The sequence below is a fragment of the Lissotriton vulgaris genome, chromosome 6 (genome assembly GCF_964263255.1).
Source record: "Lissotriton vulgaris chromosome 6, aLisVul1.2, whole genome shotgun sequence".
NCBI classification, from domain to species: domain Eukaryota; kingdom Metazoa; phylum Chordata; class Amphibia; order Caudata; family Salamandridae; genus Lissotriton; species Lissotriton vulgaris.
In genome coordinates this window covers 470,130,160-470,149,440 of record NC_141694.1, presented here as the reverse complement: position 1 = coordinate 470,149,440, position 19,281 = coordinate 470,130,160, and positions in this window count along the sequence as shown.

Genomic DNA, 19,281 nt, shown 5'->3' with positions numbered 1-19,281 from the left:
ACGTAAAACCAACTTGGACCAAGTTGGTTTTACGTTTGCTTTCAACACATCCAAAGAACTGAGGATCCTCAGTTCTTTTTCTATTTCCAAAACAATAGCCCACCTATGCATAAAGTGGTTGATATTTTAGGTATAGAAGAACATCCTTTGTCAGCATCATCATTAAGGCATTCTGTTACATAACTGCTTATCCTTGTCCCTTTAATGATCCAAGTATTTACTACTTGTGTTTTATTTAAAATACTAGCTGACCCTTGCCCTTAATAATTTAATACTGCATGCTATATTTTCACTATCAAGTATTCTTTGTTTGCATAATAGTCTGGTCTCAAGTATGTGTAAAGCTATGATATAATAATATATATAAAACCCATTAACTCAGCTTTTATTTAAATGTATTTAGATGCCTTCAATGAATAATCCTTGTGATTAATCCTACAGTTAGAGTTCACCTAGGTGGGAGTTAGACCTTGCCTCTCCTTTACTGTTAATGTGTTGGCCACCACCACCATGGCATCCTGGCCCTTAGGAAACCATGCAGCCATCCCTTCTTCTAATCAGGTAAGAGAACTATGGAGTATTTTGTTGTACTTACAGTGGAGTTCTGGACTTTTTGGTTCCGTCCAGAGGTGTCAGGGGACAACACCCAAAGACCCCGGAGTTCTACCTGTCTCGCTGCATGAATAAACAGAAACACGGGCTTCTCGATGGTGGCGTCAAAGACCAAAGGTTTATTACTGCAGGGACACAGAAGTCACAGAAACTACACACGGGCAGTATCTAGGAGCCTGTTTGATTTGTACAAAGAGGGTTGCTCCTTATATACTAAAATTTGAGCTTGAGGCAAATTCTTTACATGTAATACATTCCCAAACCTTTGTGTCCTAAACAATAAATATTTGGCGTTGCACAGGAATCGTCGACAATATCTGATGTCAAAACATTACGAACGAGGGGTTCCCACTTTTCCATCATAATCTCATGTCAACTTTTCATTCAAAACCCGGACCGCCTCATCGTAAATTTCGTTACCTCCCCCTAATAAAGGCCCAGAAGGAAAGGAGCAGAGCCAGGTGCAGAAGATAGAAAAGCAGGATAAGGGATGTTTGTGGGTTGTAAATGGGCAAGGCTACCTGCTTCGGCCGCCTAATCATGATCAGGCCAACGAACACAAGAACCACTATAGCAGGACTGGCCTCGGGCAGAGGAGGCAGCCTTTGTCGAGTCATGCAGCTACAGCGTGTTCTGTTCCAAGGTGCACGTGTCACTGGAAAGGTGAATCGCCGGCTAAGGCTACGTGTCCTTAATCGAAATGAAGTAATCAAAGGTTATTGCGTATGTGAGGGCAAGAAACACAAAATGGCTGCCATGCTCTAAGATGGATGCCATGGGTAGATCGGAGATGTGTTTGTTACAGGAGTACTCTTGCTCGTAGCATAGCGAAAACACCAGGATATGCTAAATGGATCATTTGCGGTTCGCTGATACCAATATTATGTATTTCCGACAATATTGAAAACACGGGTTCAAATCGTCACGGAACCTCAGACCCTCCTTTTGCCCTTACATAGGCAATTACTCAGTCTATGTCAGAGTCTATGTCAGAGTCTAATTCTATGCTCATCAGGTCAGTGACATGTTGTTGTATCATCATCCTTTCTCGCGCCTTTTCTCCAAACGCAGGTGGTTTTCTAAAACAGGTTGCAGCACAAAGACTACACAGAGCAGGACCACACTGGATAATCAGGCAGCATGAGAATAGGAATACTAAGATGACACCAATGACCATCGGAACCTTCCATCCCCACGCTGATATCAGAGTCCAAAACCACTCCATAAAGGACCAGTTTCCCTGGTCTACGTGAATAGAGTCGGAAATCTTGTGTAGCTTAGGGATCGCCTCATAGACTGTTGGAGCATTATTGGGAATAAAGACACAGCAGCTCGACTGGATCATTCTGCATACCCCACCTCGATCTGCAAGTATTACGTCTAGAACCATACGGTTCTGCAACGTCATGAGTCTATCCGCCTGAAGCTCAGCTGTCAAATTGCTAAGGGCACCAGCAGTTTCGGAAATAGTAGATTCAACTACCCGTGTTAGCTGACGTATGTTTCTACTATTGGCCATAGGCCCCCAGAACGGAAGGAAACCTTTGAAGAAGTCTCCAGCTTCCTGACCAGCGGTGTCTTCCTTGCTGAAAACACCTCTTGCTACTCTGGTCTTGTGGTAGTCAGATGAAGCAGTGTATGTTGGAGGCAACAATCGAGCAATATAACATGAACCTGAAAAGTCAGCAGGCAACCATGTATACTCTCTGTCTTGACAGATGAAGTAGGTACCCCTAGCAGTAAGAAAAGCAGGGGAAGAGTTAGACGGAAACACGTAAGTCTCTACGCACTCACTCCTTCCTAGCTGAGCTCTTGGATTTCTCCCATTACCTTGCAAACAGACCTGACCTCGGTGAGGTACGACCCAGATTGGAGTTGAGCTTTTACGCTTGCTTTCTCCCAAACTAAGGCGATACTCTGAAGAATTCCAACTCAAATATACTCGCAATTCGTCTCTAGGGTAAGATGGAGTATTATTGACGTCCTTGATCATGTCAATAATTCCCTGGACTAAAGCTTTGTCGGCAGAGTTATATTTAGTGGAACGTGGTGGACGCGGAGGATATGTTTCAAGGGCATAAGCAAAGATGGTTTGAAAGGCCTGAAATGATCCATTATAGCTAAAAGGCAAAACCAGATAGGGAATGCCTTTATCCATAGTGTGGGGTATCAAGCCACACACCCAGCAGTCTGTAGTGTTAACTACCAGTTGGTGTTGGTGCAAGAGCTGTACGAAAGTGTTATTGATAAATTCTGAGCGTCGAGCTTGCTCATGTTCAGGAAACGAATGAAAAGAGTGTATGGAAGAAACAGTAGAGGTAGCAGGATCAAGGGGAGGTACTGTAGTTACTGGCACAAAAATTAAATTTATACCAAAAACGATTCCACCCACCAACGTTATTAAAACAATTAAAAATGTAATAGCACATTGCATCAGAAAACATTTACTATGAAGGATTCTGTAAAGTCTGTTTCTGCGAACATAAATCACATTTTCTCATTGCAGCGCAGGAAGCTCCATCTTCTACAATCCGCTCGCGACCACTGATGATGTGTACATAGATGAAAATGCCTCTATCAGCCCTGGGAGTTCCCAGAACCAACAGAAAGATCGACCTTGTGTCTGATCCCCGCAGATTCAACTAGGCACACAGCCACGACCCTACGGCTACCCAGACGGCAAGGCAATTTTTTTAAAAACAATAAAACAATAGCAAACTTCCTGGCTGAAGGCAAAAGTTCAAAATTTCAAATATCACAATAGGCAGTTTCCTGCTTTATTTGTCCATATTACGAGATCGTAAGTTGTATCTTAGTTTTGCAGGAACCGTTTGATCAGGAAACAGTGTGTTGTCAGTAGAGTTTGCAATGTTCAAGTTCGCAGATGGCAAAGTTTCTTCTGATGCAGAGGGCAAGTGTTCAGGAGTCAAAGAAGTAGTTTCAGGAGGAGAGTCAGAGTTTGAAGTGTCAGTTATCAATTCGGCATCGCTGAAAGGGATAAACTTGGGTGTTCGCTCGAACTCAGAGGCACCAATTCCCTTCTTCACCCAGTTGTCATAAGGAAGTGGCAAGGGCACACGTTTGACGTGTGTCGCATGAATCCAGTGCTTGCGACCAGCCACACGAACAGCAGTTCTCGTTGTTAGCAGAACTTGGTAGGGTCCAACAAATCTGGGCTGAAGGTTCTTCGTCCTCGCAAAGTTCCGTACCACAACGTGGTCACCTGGTTTCAGCTGATGACCTGGACTCTCCGGAGGCTTTGGCAATGCATCGAAAACCTGTTAGTGAATAAGACTCAATTTAGCAGTCAAGTCGTAAAGGTAATCAATCAACATTGGATATTCCAGAGAACAAAATTCCTTTGGCCTTGGCACTCCCCAAATATTAGCAGGACGGCCAAAGACAATTTCATATGGGCTAAGCCCTACTCTAGAATGTACAGTCGCTCTCGTGGATAACAAAGCCAAGGGTAGTGCGTCTGGCCAGGATAAACCCGTGGATGCCTGTATTTTAGCAAGTTTTAGTTTGAGGGTGCCATTGTAACCCTCAACTAAACCAGCAGACTGGGGATGGTTTGCACTGTGAAACTTTTGCTTAATACCTAAACCGGCACACACACTCTGCATAACTTTCCCTATAAACTCACTTCCGTTATCTGACCATACAATCCGTGGCATTCCGTATCTAGGGAAATATTCTTTGAGAAGAATTTTGGCAGTTGATAGGGCAGTGTTGTCCTTTAGTGGATATGCTTCGATCCATCTGGAGAAAGCACAAACTACCACCAGGACGTATTTTAAGTTATTGCACCGATCCATGTGAATGAAGTCTAACTGAATCACTTCAAAAGGACAAGAAGGTGGAGCGAAGTGACCAGCAGGAGTAGGAGTTCCCTTGCCAGGATTATGCATCAGGCACACCATACAATTTTTTACCACTCTTTCTGCACATTTACTAATCCCATCATTCTTCCAGACTGTCGCCAACATTTTACAGATTCCTTTAGAACTTATGTGCGCTACTCCATGTGCCATTGTCACCACTGCAAGCACATACGCATCAGGCAACATCCACCGCTGTTGTTCCGACAAGTCAATCCAACACCCACTCGAATCCAACTTGCCCGTACTTTCTTTCCATGCACGTTTTTCCTCCTCAGTTGCCTCTTTCTGAATCTCTTTCACACTTTCCACTGTATCCTCACACATTCCAGACTCGGAAATCCATCTTGCAGACGTTGCAACATACATTCTACTCATCATATTTCTAGCTGTCTGTTTAGCAGTCTCATCAGCAAAAGCATTCCCACGACCAACATCATCCGTGATTGCTTTATGCGCACTGCATTTCACAATCGCAACTTCAGTCGGCAAGGTTAGAGATTCCAACAAGTCGTTAACTAACTGACCATGTTGAATCTTAGTCCCATGGGACGTAATGAAACCTCTTTCTTTCCACAAACGGCCAAAACTATGGGCTACGCCGAATGCGTACTGACTATCTGTGAACACATTCACTCTCTTTCCCTTAGCTAAAACACACGCTCTTGTTAGGGCGATTAACTCTGCAGCTTGGGCAGAATTCTGACTCACTCTTGCAGTCTCCACAATCGTCCTCAAAGTCGTTACTGCATAAGCAGCAGTCACATCACCATTCTCCAATTTAAAACATGACCCATCAACATACAACGTGCCATCTGGATCTGACAATGGGGTGTCTTTTAAATCAATTCGTCCTTTTGTCTCTTCCTCGGTTCTGAAACAACAGTCATGGGGTTCGGAATCACTCAACTCTTGATTGGCCGGCAACAGTGTTGCTGGATTCAATACATTGCATCTTTTGATCTGAATATGACTCGCTAGCAGTGTCAGCTCGTAGCCAGATAATCTAGCACTGGTAAGGTGTTGTGTCTTGGTTCTGTTCATGAGTGTATCCACAGCATGAGGAACCATGACCACTAGCATGTTGTTCATCACCAAACCAGCAGATTGTCGAATGGAAGCCGCAGCTGCCGCTGTAGCTCTCAAACAACTAGGTAACGCTCTAGCTACCGGATCTAATGTTGATGAAAAATACGCACAAGGGCGTTGTTTATCACCGAATTTCTGTGTCAGAACACTCAACGCGCAACCTTCTCTTTCGTGAACATAGAGCGTGAATGGCTTGCTGTAATCGGGTGTACCCAATACAGGAGCTGAACATAGTGCATTTCGTAACTCAGAAAAACTCTCCTGACATTCAGCAGACCATGGCAGCGGACTCGGAACATTTTTCCCAGTCAAAGCTACCAACGGTTTTGCTAAAAGAGAAAAATTTGGGATCCACTGCCTACAGTAAGAGGTAATACCTGAAAAGGCACGTACTTCTCTCTGTGTGCGAGGAACATTCATCTGCGTAATTGCTTTTATTCTCTCTGGGGTCAACTTCCTTCCCTCCTTTGACAAGAGATGACCTAGGTAGGTCACTTCTTGGCAGCAATATTGCATTTTCGAAGGTGACACCTTGTGATTCAAATTAGACAAATGATGCAATAACGAAATTGTAGTTGCTTTGCAAGTTTCCTTGTCATCGGCAGCCACTAGAAGGTCATCTACATACTGCACTAGAGCAGAACCTGGAGGAAGTACAAAGGAATCTAACTGACTTTTTAATGCCTGACTGTAAATGGATGGGCTCTCACAATAGCCTTGTGGAGCGCATTTAAATCTGAAGCTTGGACCTCCTAGACAGAAGCCGAAAATATCTCTGCTTTCTTCGGCTATCGGAATGCTGAAAAAGGCATTCTTCAAGTCGATGACTGAAAACCATGTGGCTGTAGCAGGAATCAACGTTAACAAGGCAGTAATGTCTGGAACCACAGGAAACTGTGGAACCACAATCTTATTAACCTCTCTGAGATCGATAACAAATCTATATACTGGAGGCTTTGAAGGATCAGTACGTTTCAAAATTGGCAATACAGGACTATTACAGACATTTCCTCTAGTTTCATCAACCACCCCTTTCTTAATCAAATCTTGCACAATCAATAAAAGTGCACGTTCACCTTCAGTAGAGATCTTGTATTGAGGAATTCGTGGAAATTTTACATTTGCTTTCAAAGTGACTACATATGGTGGTATTTCTAAAAGGCCTACATCATTAGGACCAGTCGCCCAAAGAGTATCAGGGAGTGAACGCAGCTCTGGCGGGAGTGCATCCATTGACAAGTACATCGGAGAGGTGATTCTTTTACCCAATGTAAGCTGTACTCCTTCCGGAGAACAGTACAATGTCGCATATAGGCGTTTTAACAAGTCTAAACCAAGCAGATTTTCATAACAACCTGTCGTCAAAATCAGGGGTGCTTTCAATTGACACAGTCCAACAGAAATAGACAAAGGACCAGATACGGGGTTGTAAACAGGGGCGCCTGAAAAACCTACAGAAACATTTGTTAAGCCGGACAAAGGTGCGCCAGGGAGTTTCGCATGCATGATCGAACTTTTTGCGGCACCAGTATCCAACAGAAACGGTTCGACTACACCTGATGTTGCTACTGCGACATAAGGCCCACTCTGATCCACTGGAACTGATACTACTCCCTCTCTCTGTCCATGGCTGTCCTAGTACTCATTTTGTTGAAATCCCTCATCATTTTCACAATAGTCTTCAACATGATACTGTTGAGATCTATTTTGTTGGGCAGACTGTCCATTTCGTTGATCAAAGTGATTGGAAGGGTGATCATTCGTCTGTGGAGGCATAGCACCTCGTCCTCGACCTCTAGAATTCTGCACAAAACCACCACGACCTCTCTGAGCTGCGTCTGCGTTATTTTGCGCTAAGACTGGACACTCATTTTTATAATGACCCTCTTTCTTACAATACGCACACTGATTCCACTGATATTGTGGTCTCTGAGAACCATAATCTGTCCTTTGATACGATCCTTGCTGCGTATTAGTCTGATTCATGCGAGGCGGATATGCCTGTTTCAAAAGAACTTTAGTCTTTAAGTCTTTCGTTTTCTTATCTGATTTCTCTTTCTCCTCTTTATCCCTGTTTTCATAATACTGTGCAGTTGCAAGTATTTGCGCAGTTGTAGAGACATCCCGCGCACTCTCGGAATCTTTTAATTTATTGCATAGCTCAGGTAGCAAATTGTGTACAAATTTATCGACAAACAATCTCTGTCCTCCTTCTGTGCTCATATCCTGACCACTGTGATCTACAAAAGTCTCTTCGAACCTCGTGAAAAAGTCGGAGACACTTTTGTCTTTCTTTTGCCTGCATGCGGACAACTTGTCCCAATTAACACGCAATGCTGGCATCAGAGGCTTCATTAAGTCGATTATCCTACCTGGAAGATTAGCAATTAGAGGTTCGGGTTTGGAACCACCTATTTGCTGACCATCCGCTGCAATGATAGCTGCCCAATCACCACCTAGGGCAACTGGATGATTCTCTTCACGTATCTTAGCCCAAATTGGTTGCGGAACTACATTCCCAAATAACATGTCAATGTCCGCCAGATTCATTACACAAGCCTCAACTGTTTGTGCTAATTCCTTATAGTACCCAGCAGGATTCTTACCCGGATCTGGCAAGGCCTGCTTCACTGCTAACACTTCGGCTCGCTTCCACGGAATGTGTATCCACACTCTTTGGAATTGGGCCGGAGCGCCAACAACACCATTCACTGCGTCAGCTTGAATAGCTTCGCGCCAAATTGGAGGAACCTCCCTCATTGGATATTGGCGATTCTGCTTCGTACTACTTTTCTCTAAGTCTCTCGGTGAACAAAGTGATGGATCATTCCTATAACTTAAAATCAGTTCCATCGCTTCTTTTATATTTTGACCTACTATCATTCCTGCAGCAAACTCTTTCTGGACCTTAATTAAGTCTTCTAAATTCAATTCAGAGTCATCTTCTTCTAGTTCCTCACGTAAAAGAGAGCACATCTCGTCGAAGACATATCGTTGCGTTGGTTCATTCCACTGCATAAATGTATCTAGTACATCTCTCGTACTATATCTCCTACTCTTCGAAATCCATCGGATAGCCGTGGAATCTAATATTCCCCGTTCCTCAGTACTTGGGAGCTGACTACGTCTTTGTAAAGAGTCAGAAGTAGGGGTCTTATTTAAAGATTTATAGAAAGGAGACAGAATGTTAGAGACAGAATCAGTAATTCTTCGACGAACAGAAAGCGGAGTCATAATACTGGCAGATGCGGAGAACACAGTAGCAGTTGGAACAGATAGCGGGACAGTAGGAGTATCGAGTAAGATAGCTTGTGAAACAGTAGGTGTAAGCGATACAGGTATAGGTAGAGAAGTTGGCAACCCAGGAAGAGGAGGTGCCGTAGGAACATTTACATTAACCACAGGAGGTACAGGAACTTGATTCTGAGGGGTAGGAGCAGGAATACCAGGTTGTCCAGCAACCGGCAATTGAACATTTGGTACAGGTGGAGCCGTAGCACCCTGTGCATACGGTGGTGGTGACCGTAACAAGTAAGACAACAGAGGATCGTTTTCGGGGTCCTCTACTATCTTAGTCGTACTCGATGGCAAGGCTGGGTAGCACTTATCTATTGCTAAGTTACGCTCTCTAGTAGCTATCTCCATTGCTTTCTCAGACTCGTTATCTTGCAGCTGCTTAGCCGCTTGTTCTAAAGTTAACTCTTGCTCTTTCTGTTCTTTTTTCAACCTTTTAATTTCTCTCTGTTTAGATTCTTTTCGCCAGTAACAGAAAGAATCAAACATTGCCGGCCGGGCTTTCTTCTTAAACAATTTTACTTCTAAATTGTCAAGAATTTCGGGTTCAAAACTACCATGTAGTGGCCAACTAAGGACACCATCCTTTTCAGTGTATAGGACCCACACCTCATTATACGATATAGGACCCACACCATGCTTACAGTAAAGATCATATAGAGGAGTCCCAATCGGAGGAACCAGACATGAGTCCTCCAATCGTGAATCACTGTTGCAACCAAAACACGACAACATACAATTTTTCCGACTTACCATTTTATAATCCGGAACACAGAACAAACAACACAAACAGGGATGTGCACTCGAACCAAGAACTTAGGCCTAACAAAAGCGAACAAATGTATCGATACTCAAACTAAACCAATAGATTATCGTAACCAGAACAACCAGTGATAATCTTACGAAACCAAACCAAACCAAGAACCAAAAAGGATTTTAACAACCCTCACGAAGTAACCAGCTAGCAACCACTAAATACTTAACTGAGGCACTGAAGACGTCACCAAGGAGAAACCCGTCTTGTCTCGCCGTACTAAGGACTGCACCTCGGGTCCAAGACAGGGCGACGGTCAAGGCAACGGACCACTGCAGCCGTCCTGAACGGGAACCCTTGTGGAAGAGAACGTCGGGCCACTTTTGCGATATGCCGGGATCGATGAAGTGGGGCGCCTCCCTCAGGAATCTTCACACGAAGCTTCTCGAACTCTTCAGGCTTTTGTACCGGTACCGAATGACGTCGCCCCACGTTGGGCGCCAATTGGAGTTCTGGACTTTTTGGTTCCGTCCAGAGGTGTCAGGGGACAACACCCAAAGACCCCGGAGTTCTACCTGTCTCGGTGCACGAATAAACAGAAACACGGGCTTCTCGATGGTGGCGTCAAAGACCAAAGGTTTATTACTGCAGGGACACAGAAGTCACAGAAACTACACACGGGCAGTATCTAGGAGCCTGTTCGATCTGTACAAAGAGGGTTGCTCCTTATATACTAAAATTTGAGCTTGAGGCAAATTCTTTACATGTAATACATTCCCAAACCTTTGTGTCCTAAACAATAAATATTTGGCGTTGCACAGGAATCGTCAACAATATCTGATGTCAAAACATTACGAACGGTCACGCGCAGCGGGCGCGCCGATTGTGCGCCGAAGGCGCGCCAAAGGTAAGCCCGTCTGCGCCCGTCCGCGACCGGATCGCGCCCAGTGCCAGGACCCCTGGCCCACGAGGACCCCGACCGACCCGCCTGACGTACTCCGCCGCCACCCTCACCGCTCTCAACACCGGCCGACTCCCAGAATGCCATCAAGCCACTCCACGACGTACCCACGGACCCTTCAGCTGCCACGCCTGCAAGTTCACCTGCATCCGGACCTGCCTCGCACCAGCACCCACCAAGCCGAACACCAGCAGCACCCACCTCAAGTGCATCCTGCTCAACACCCGCTCCGTCCACAGACACGCCATCGAACTCTGGAACCTCCTCGACACCACAGCTCCAGACGTTGCCTTCCTCACGGAGACCTGGATGAACGCCTCTTCAGCTCCCGACATCGCCATCGCCATCCCAGAGGGCTACAAGATCGTCCGGAGGGACCGAAACGCCAACCAGATGGGAGGAGGCATCGCCATCATCCACAGGAGCACCATCCGTCTCACGACCAGCACCGACAACACCCTGACCACCGCCGAACACCTGCATTTCCAGATCCACACCAACCCGAACACCACCCTCAGAGGCACCCTGATCTACCGACCCCCTGGACCACGCACACAATTCAGCGAGGACATCGCCGACTTCGTCAGCCCGCATGCCCTCCCCTCCGCTGACTACATCCTCCTGGGAGACCTCAACTTCCACCTGGAGAACAACAACGACCGCAACACCAACACCCTGCTCGCCAACCTCGCCAACCTGGGACTCAAGCAACTGGTGTCCACCCCCACCCACCTCGCCGGACACACACTCGACGCTGTCTTCTCATCCAGCAAGGACATCGACTTCAGCCACGCCACAGAGCTTCAATGGACGGACCACAGCTGCGTCCACTTCACCTTCAAGAAAACGACGACCCACCAACACCAGCAACAGGCCGCCCGCAGAAGCTGGAACAGGATCACAGCAGACCAGCTCGCCACCTCCCTGAGCCAGCACCCTCCTGCCAGCTCAGCGAACCCCAGCCAGGCCGCCAACAACCTCACGAAGTGGATCAGCAACTGCGCGGACGAACTCGCCCCACTGAGGACCCCGCCCAGCAGACCCGGCAGCAAGAAAGCCCCATGGTTCACCGACGAACTCAAGAGCTCCAAGAAGAACTGCCGAGCCCTCGAGAAAGTCTGGAGAAGGGAACCGACACCGGACAACAGGACCTCCTTCAAACTTGCCACCCGGAAACACCACCAGCTGATCCGCGCCGCCAAGAAAACAGCATTCAAGGACCGGTTGGACAACAACGCACACAACTGCAAGGAACTCTTCAACATCGTGAAAGAGCTTTCCAACCCCAGCGCAGGAAACAACCACATCACCCCATCGCAAGACCTCTGCAACTCCCTCGCTTCATACTTCCACAACAAGATCGCGAACATACACAACAGCTTCAACAACCAACCAACGCACACCATGACCGAGCAACCACCCCCCACCACCACCCTCCACGCCTGGACCCCGATCAGCACCGAAGACACCATCCGCACGATGAACTCCATCCACTCCGGATCACCGACCGACCCCTGCCCTCACCACGTCTTCAACAAGGCCGACGCTGTCATCGCACCCCACCTGCGAGACATCATCAACACATCCTTCGACACCACCATCTTCCCTGAGAGCTGGAAACACGCCGAACTCAGCGCTCTACTCAAGAAACCAACAGCGGACCCCACCGACCTCAAGAATTACCGCCCCATCTCGCTCCTCCCGTTTCCAGCTAAAGTCATCGAGAAGACCGTCAACAAGCAGATGGCCGCTTTCCTCGAGACGAACGGATCCCTCGACCCCTCACAGTCCGGCTTCCGAGCCAACCACAGCACCGAGACCGCCCTCATCACCGCCACCGATGACATCCGAGCCCTGATGGACAATGGAGAAACAGCGGCCCTGATCCTCCTAGACCTCTCCGCGGCATTCGACACGGTTTGCCACCGCACCCTAGTACGGCGCCTCAGCAACATCAGAATCCAGGACAAGGCGCTGGAATGGATCATCTCCTTCCTCGACGGAAGAACACAGAGAGTCCGCCTACCACCGTACAAGTCAGAGGCCTCCGAAGTCATCTGCGGCGTCCCCCAAGGATCATCTCTGAGCCCCACCCTCTTCAACGTCTACATGAGCCCCCTCGCGGCCATCGTACGCAAACACAACCTCAGCATAATCTCCTACGCCGACGACACCCAGCTGATCCTCTCCCTGACCAACGACCCCGCCGCCGCCAGAGCCAACCTGCACGAAGGGATGAAAGAGGTAGCCGAGTGGATGACGACCAGCCGCCTGAAACTGAACTCGGACAAGACGGAGGTCCTCATCCTGGGCTCCTCTCCCTCCGCCTGGGACGACTCCTGGTGGCCTCCCGCCCTGGGCACCGCACCCAAACCGACAGACCATGCACGCAACCTGGGCATCATCCTGGACTCCTCCCTCTCCATGACCAGGCAAGTCAACAACGTCTCCTCGGCATGCTTCAACATCCTACGCATGCTACGGAAGATCTTCTGGTGGATCCCCACCGAGACCAGGAAGACCGTCACCCAGGCCCTCGTCACCAGCCGACTGGACTACGGCAACGCCCTCTACGCCGGTACCACCGCCAAGCTCCAGAAGAGACTCCAGCGGATCCAGAACGCCTCAGCCAGACTCATCCTCGACATCCCACGAACCAGCCACATCTCCGGACATCTGAGAGACCTTCACTGGCTCCCCGTCAACAAAAGAATCACCTTCCGCCTCCTCACCCACGCACACAAAGCCCTAACGACCAAGGCCCGAGCTACCTCAACAGCCGAGTCAACTTCTACGCTCCCAAACGCCACCTCCGATCAGCCAACCACGCCCTCGCCGCCGTCCCCCGCATCCGAAGAGCGACTACAGGAGGAAGGTCCTTCTCCTACCTGGCCGCCAAGACCTGGAACTCCCTCCCGACCGACCTGCGCCTGACCCAAGACCACCTCTCCTTCAGGAAGAAGCTGAAGACCTGGCTGTTCGAGCAGTAGCGGCTCCCCCCCCCCCAGCGCCTTGAGACCCTACGGGTATGTAGCGCGCTTTATAAGTGTCACTGATTGATTGATTGATTGAACGAGGGGTTCCCACTTTTCCATCATAATCTCATGTCAACTTTTCATTCATGACCCGGACCGCCTCATCGTAAATTTCGTTACCTCCCCCTAATAAAGGCCCAGAAGGAAAGGAGCAGAGCCAGGTGCAGAAGATAGAAAAGCAGGATAAGGGATGTTTGATGAAGTGGGGCGCCTCCCTCAGGAATCTTCACACGAAGCTTCTCGAACTCTTCAGGCTTTTGTACCGGTACCGACTGACGTCGCCCCACGTTGGGCGCCAATTGGAGTTCTGGACTTTTTGGTTCCGTCCAGAGGTGTCAGGGGACAACACCCAAAGACCCCGGAGTTCTACCTGTCTCGGTGCACGAATAAACAGAAACACGGGCTTCTCGATGGTGGCGTCAAAGACCAAAGGTTTATTACTGCAGGGACACAGAAGTCACAGAAACTACACACGGGCAGTATCTAGGAGCCTGTTCGATCTGTACAAAGAGGGTTGCTCCTTATATACTAAAATTTGAGCTTGAGGCAAATTCTTTACATGTAATACATTCCCAAACCTTTGTGTCCTAAACAATAAATATTTGGCGTTGCACAGGAATCGTCGACAATATCTGATGTCAAAACATTACGAACGGTCACGCGCAGCGGGCGCGCCGATTGTGCGCCGAAGGCGCGCCAAAGGTAAGCCCGTCTGCGCCCGTCCGCGACCGGATCGCGCCCAGTGCCAGGACCCCTGGCCCACGAGGACCCCGACCGACCCGCCTGACGTACTCCGCCGCCACCCTCACCGCTCTCAACACCGGCCGACTCCCAGAATGCCATCAAGCCACTCCACGACGTACCCACGGACCCTTCAGCTGCCACGCCTGCAAGTTCACCTGCATCCGGACCTGCCTCGCACCAGCACCCACCAATCCGAACACCAGCAGCACCCACCTCAAGTGCATCCTGCTCAACACCCGCTCCGTCCACAGACACGCCATCGAACTCTGGAACCTCCTCGACACCACAGCTCCAGACGTTGCCTTCCTCACGGAGACCTGGATGAACGCCTCTTCAGCTCCCGACATCGCCATCGCCATCCCAAAGGGCTACAAGATCGTCCGGAGGGACCGAAACGCCAACCAGATGGGAGGAGGCATCGCCATCATCCACAGGAGCACCATCCGTCTCACGACCAGCACCGACAACACCCTGACCACCGCCGAACACCTGCATTTCCAGATCCACACCAACCCGAACACCACCCTCAGAGGCACCCTGATCTACCGACCCCCTGGACCACGCACACAATTCAGCGAGGACATCGCCGACTTCGTCAGCCCGCATGCCCTCCCCTCCGCTGACTACATCCTCCTGGGAGACCTCAACTTCCACCTGGAGAACAACAACGACCGCAACACCAACACCCTGCTCGCCAACCTCGCCAACCTGGGACTCAAGCAACTGGTGTCCACCCCCACCCACCTCGCCAGACACACACTCGACGCTGTCTTCTCATCCAGCAAGGACATCGACTTCAGCCACGCCACAGAGCTTCAATGGACGGACCACAGCTGCGTCCACTTCACCTTCAAGAAAACGACGACCCACCAACACCAGCAACAGGCCGCCCGCAGAAGCTGGAACAAGATCACAGCAGACCAGCTCGCCACCTCCCTGAGCCAGCACCCTCCTGCCAGCTCAGCGAACCCCAGCCAGGCCGCCAACAACCTCACGAAGTGGATCAGCAACTGCGCGGACGAACTCGCCCCACTGAGGACCCCGCCCAGCAGACCCGGCAGCAAGAAAGCCCCATGGTTCACCGACGAACTCAAGAGCTCCAAGAAGAACTGCCGAGCCCTCGAGAAAGTCTGGAGAAGGGAACCGACACCGGACAACAGGACCTCCTTCAAACTTGCCACCCGGAAACACCACCAGCTGATCCGCGCCGCCAAGAAAACAGCATTCAAGGACCGGTTGGACAACAACGCACACAACTGCAAGGAACTCTTCAACATCGTGAAAGAGCTTTCCAACCCCAGCGCAGGAAACAACCACATCACCCCATCGCAAGACCTCTGCAACTCCCTCGCTTCATACTTCCACAACAAGATCGCGGACATACACAACAGCTTCAACAACCAACCAACGCACACCATGACCGAGCAACCACCCCCCACCACCACCCTCCACGCCTGGACCCCGATCAGCACCGAAGACACCATCCGCACGATGAACTCCATCCACTCTGGATCACCGACCGACCCCTGCCCTCACCACGTCTTCAACAAGGCCGACGCTGTCATCGCACCCCACCTGCGAGACATCATCAACACATCCTTCGACACCACCATCTTCCCTGAGAGCTGGAAACACGCCGAACTCAGCGCTCTACTCAAGAAACCAACAGCGGACCCCACCGACCTCAAGAATTACCGCCCCATCTCGCTCCTCCCGTTTCCAGCTAAAGTCATCGAGAAGACCGTCAACAAGCAGATGGCCGCTTTCCTCGAGACGAACGGATCCCTCGACCCCTCACAGTCCGGCTTCCGAGCCAACCACAGCACCGAGACCGCCCTCATCGCCGCCACCGATGACATCCGAGCCCTGATGGACAATGGAGAAACAGCGGCCCTCATCCTCCTAGACCTCTCCGCGGCATTCGACACAGTCTGCCACCGCACCCTAGTACGGCGCCTCAGCAACATCGGAATCCAGGACAAGGCGCTGGAATGGATCATCTCCTTCCTCGACGGAAGAACACAGAGAGTCCGCCTACCACCGTACAAGTCAGAGGCCTCCGAAGTCATCTGCGGCGTCCCCCAAGGATCATCTCTGAGCCCCACCCTCTTCAACGTCTACATGAGCCCCCTCGCGGCCATCGTACGCAAACACAACCTCAGCATAATCTCCTACGCCGACGACACCCAGCTGATCCTCTCCCTGACCAACGACCCCGCCGCCGCCAGAGCCGACCTGCACGAAGGGATGAAAGAGGTAGCCGAGTGGATGACGACCAGCCGCCTGAAACTGAACTCGGACAAGACGGAGGTCCTCATCCTGGGCTCCTCTCCCTCTGCCTGGGACGACTCCTGGTGGCCTCCCGCCCTGGGCACCGCACCCAAACCGACAGACCATGCACGCAACCTGGGCATCATCCTGGACTCCTCCCTCTCCATGACCAGGCAAGTCAACAACGTCTCCTCGGCATGCTTCAACATCCTACGCATGCTACGGAAGATCTTCTGGTGGATCCCCACCGAGACCAGGAAGACCGTCACCCAGGCCCTCGTCACCAGCCGACTGGACTACGGCAACGCCCTCTACGCCGGTACCACCGCCAAGCTCAAGAAGAGACTCCAGCGGATCCAGAACGCCTCAGCCAGACTCATCCTCGACATCCCACGAACCAGCCACATCTCCGGACATCTGAGAGACCTTCACTGGCTCCCCGTCAACAAAAGAATCACCTTCCGCCTCCTCACCCACGCACACAAAGCCCTACACGACCAAGGCCCGAGCTACCTCAACAGCCGAGTCAACTTCTACGCTCCCAAACGCCACCTCCGATCAGCCAACCACGCCCTCGCCGCCGTCCCCCGCATCCGAAGAGCGACTACAGGAGGAAGGTCCTTCTCCTACCTGGCCGCCAAGACCTGGAACTCCCTCCCGACCGACCTGCGCCTGACCCAAGACCACCTCTCCTTCAGGAAGAAGCTGAAGACCTGGCTGTTCGAGCAGTAGCGGCTCCCCCCCCCCCAGCGCCTTGAGACCCTACGGGTATGTAGCGCGCTTTATAAGTGTCACTGATTGATTGATTGATTGAACGAGGGGTTCCCACTTTTCCATCATAATCTCATGTCAACTTTTCATTCATGACCCGGACCGCCTCATCGTAAATTTCGTTACCTCCCCCTAATAAAGGCCCAGAAGGAAAGGAGCAGAGCCAGGTGCAGAAGATAGAAAAGCAGGATAAGGGATGTTTGATGAAGTGGGGCGCCTCCCTCAGGAATCTTCACACGAAGCTTCTCGAACTCTTCAGGCTTTTGTACCGGTACCGACTGACGTCGCCCCACGTTGGGCGCCAATTGGAGTTCTGGACTTTTTGGTTCCGTCCAGAGGTGTCAGGGGACAACACCCAAAGACCCCGGAGTTCTACCTGTCTCGGTGCACGAATAAACAGAAACACGGGCTTCTCGATGGTGGCGTCAAAGACCAAAGGTTTATTACTGCAGGGACACAGAAGTCACAGAAACTACACACGGGCAGTATCTAGGAGCCTGTTCGATCTGTACAAAGAGGGTTGCTCCTTATATACTAAAATTTGAGCTTGAGGCAAATTCTTTACATGTAATACATTCCCAAACCTTTGTGTCCTAAACAATAAATATTTGGCGTTGCACAGGAATCGTCGACAATATCTGATGTCAAAACATTACGAACGGTCACGCGCAGCGGGCGCGCCGATTGTGCGCCGAAGGCGCGCCAAAGGTAAGCCCGTCTGCGCCCGTCCGCGACCGGATCGCGCCCAGTGCCAGGACCCCTGGCCCACGAGGACCCCGACCGACCCGCCTGACGTACTCCGCCGCCACCCTCACCGCTCTCAACACCGGCCGACTCCCAGAATGCCATCAAGCCACTCCACGACGTACCCACGGACCCTTCAGCTGCCACGCCTGCAAGTTCACCTGCATCCGGACCTGCCTCGCACCAGCACCCACCAAGCCGAACACCAGCAGCACCCACCTCAAGTGCATCCTGCTCAACACCCGCTCCGTCCACAGACACGCCATCGAACTCTGGAACCTCCTCGACACCACAGCTCCAGACGTTGCCTTCCTCACGGAGACCTGGATGAACGCCTCTTCAGCTCCCGACATCGCCATCGCCATCCCAGAGGGCTACAAGATCGTCCGGAGGGACCGAAACGCCAACCAGATGGGAGGAGGCATCGCCATCATCCACAGGAGCACCATCCGTCTCACGACCAGCACCGACAACACCCTGACCACCGCCGAACACCTGCATTTCCAGATCCACACCAACCCGAACACCACCCTCAGAGGCACCCTGATCTACCGACCCCCTGGACCACGCACACAATTCAGCGAGGACATCGCCGACTTCGTCAGCCCGCATGCCCTCCCCTCCGCTGACTACATCCTCCTGGGAGACCTCAACTTCCACCTGGAGAACAACAACGACCGCAACACCAACACCCTGCTCGCCAACCTCGCCAACCTGGGACTCAAGCAACTGGTGTCCACCCCCACCCACCTCGCCGGACACACACTCGACGCTGTCTTCTCATCCAGCAAGGACATCGACTTCAGCCACGCCACAGAGCTTCAATGGACGGACCACAGCTGCGTCCACTTCACCTTCAAGAAAACGACGACCCACCAACACCAGCAACAGGCCGCCCGCAGAAGCTGGAACAAGATCACAGCAGACCAGCTCGCCACCTCCCTGAGCCAGCACCCTCCTGCCAGCTCAGCGAACCCCAGCCAGGCCGCCAACAACCTCACGAAGTGGATCAGCAACTGCGCGGACGAACTCGCCCCACTGAGGACCCCGCCCAGCAGACCCGGCAGCAAGAAAGCCCCATGGTTCACCGACGAACTCAAGAGCTCCAAGAAGAACTGCCGAGCC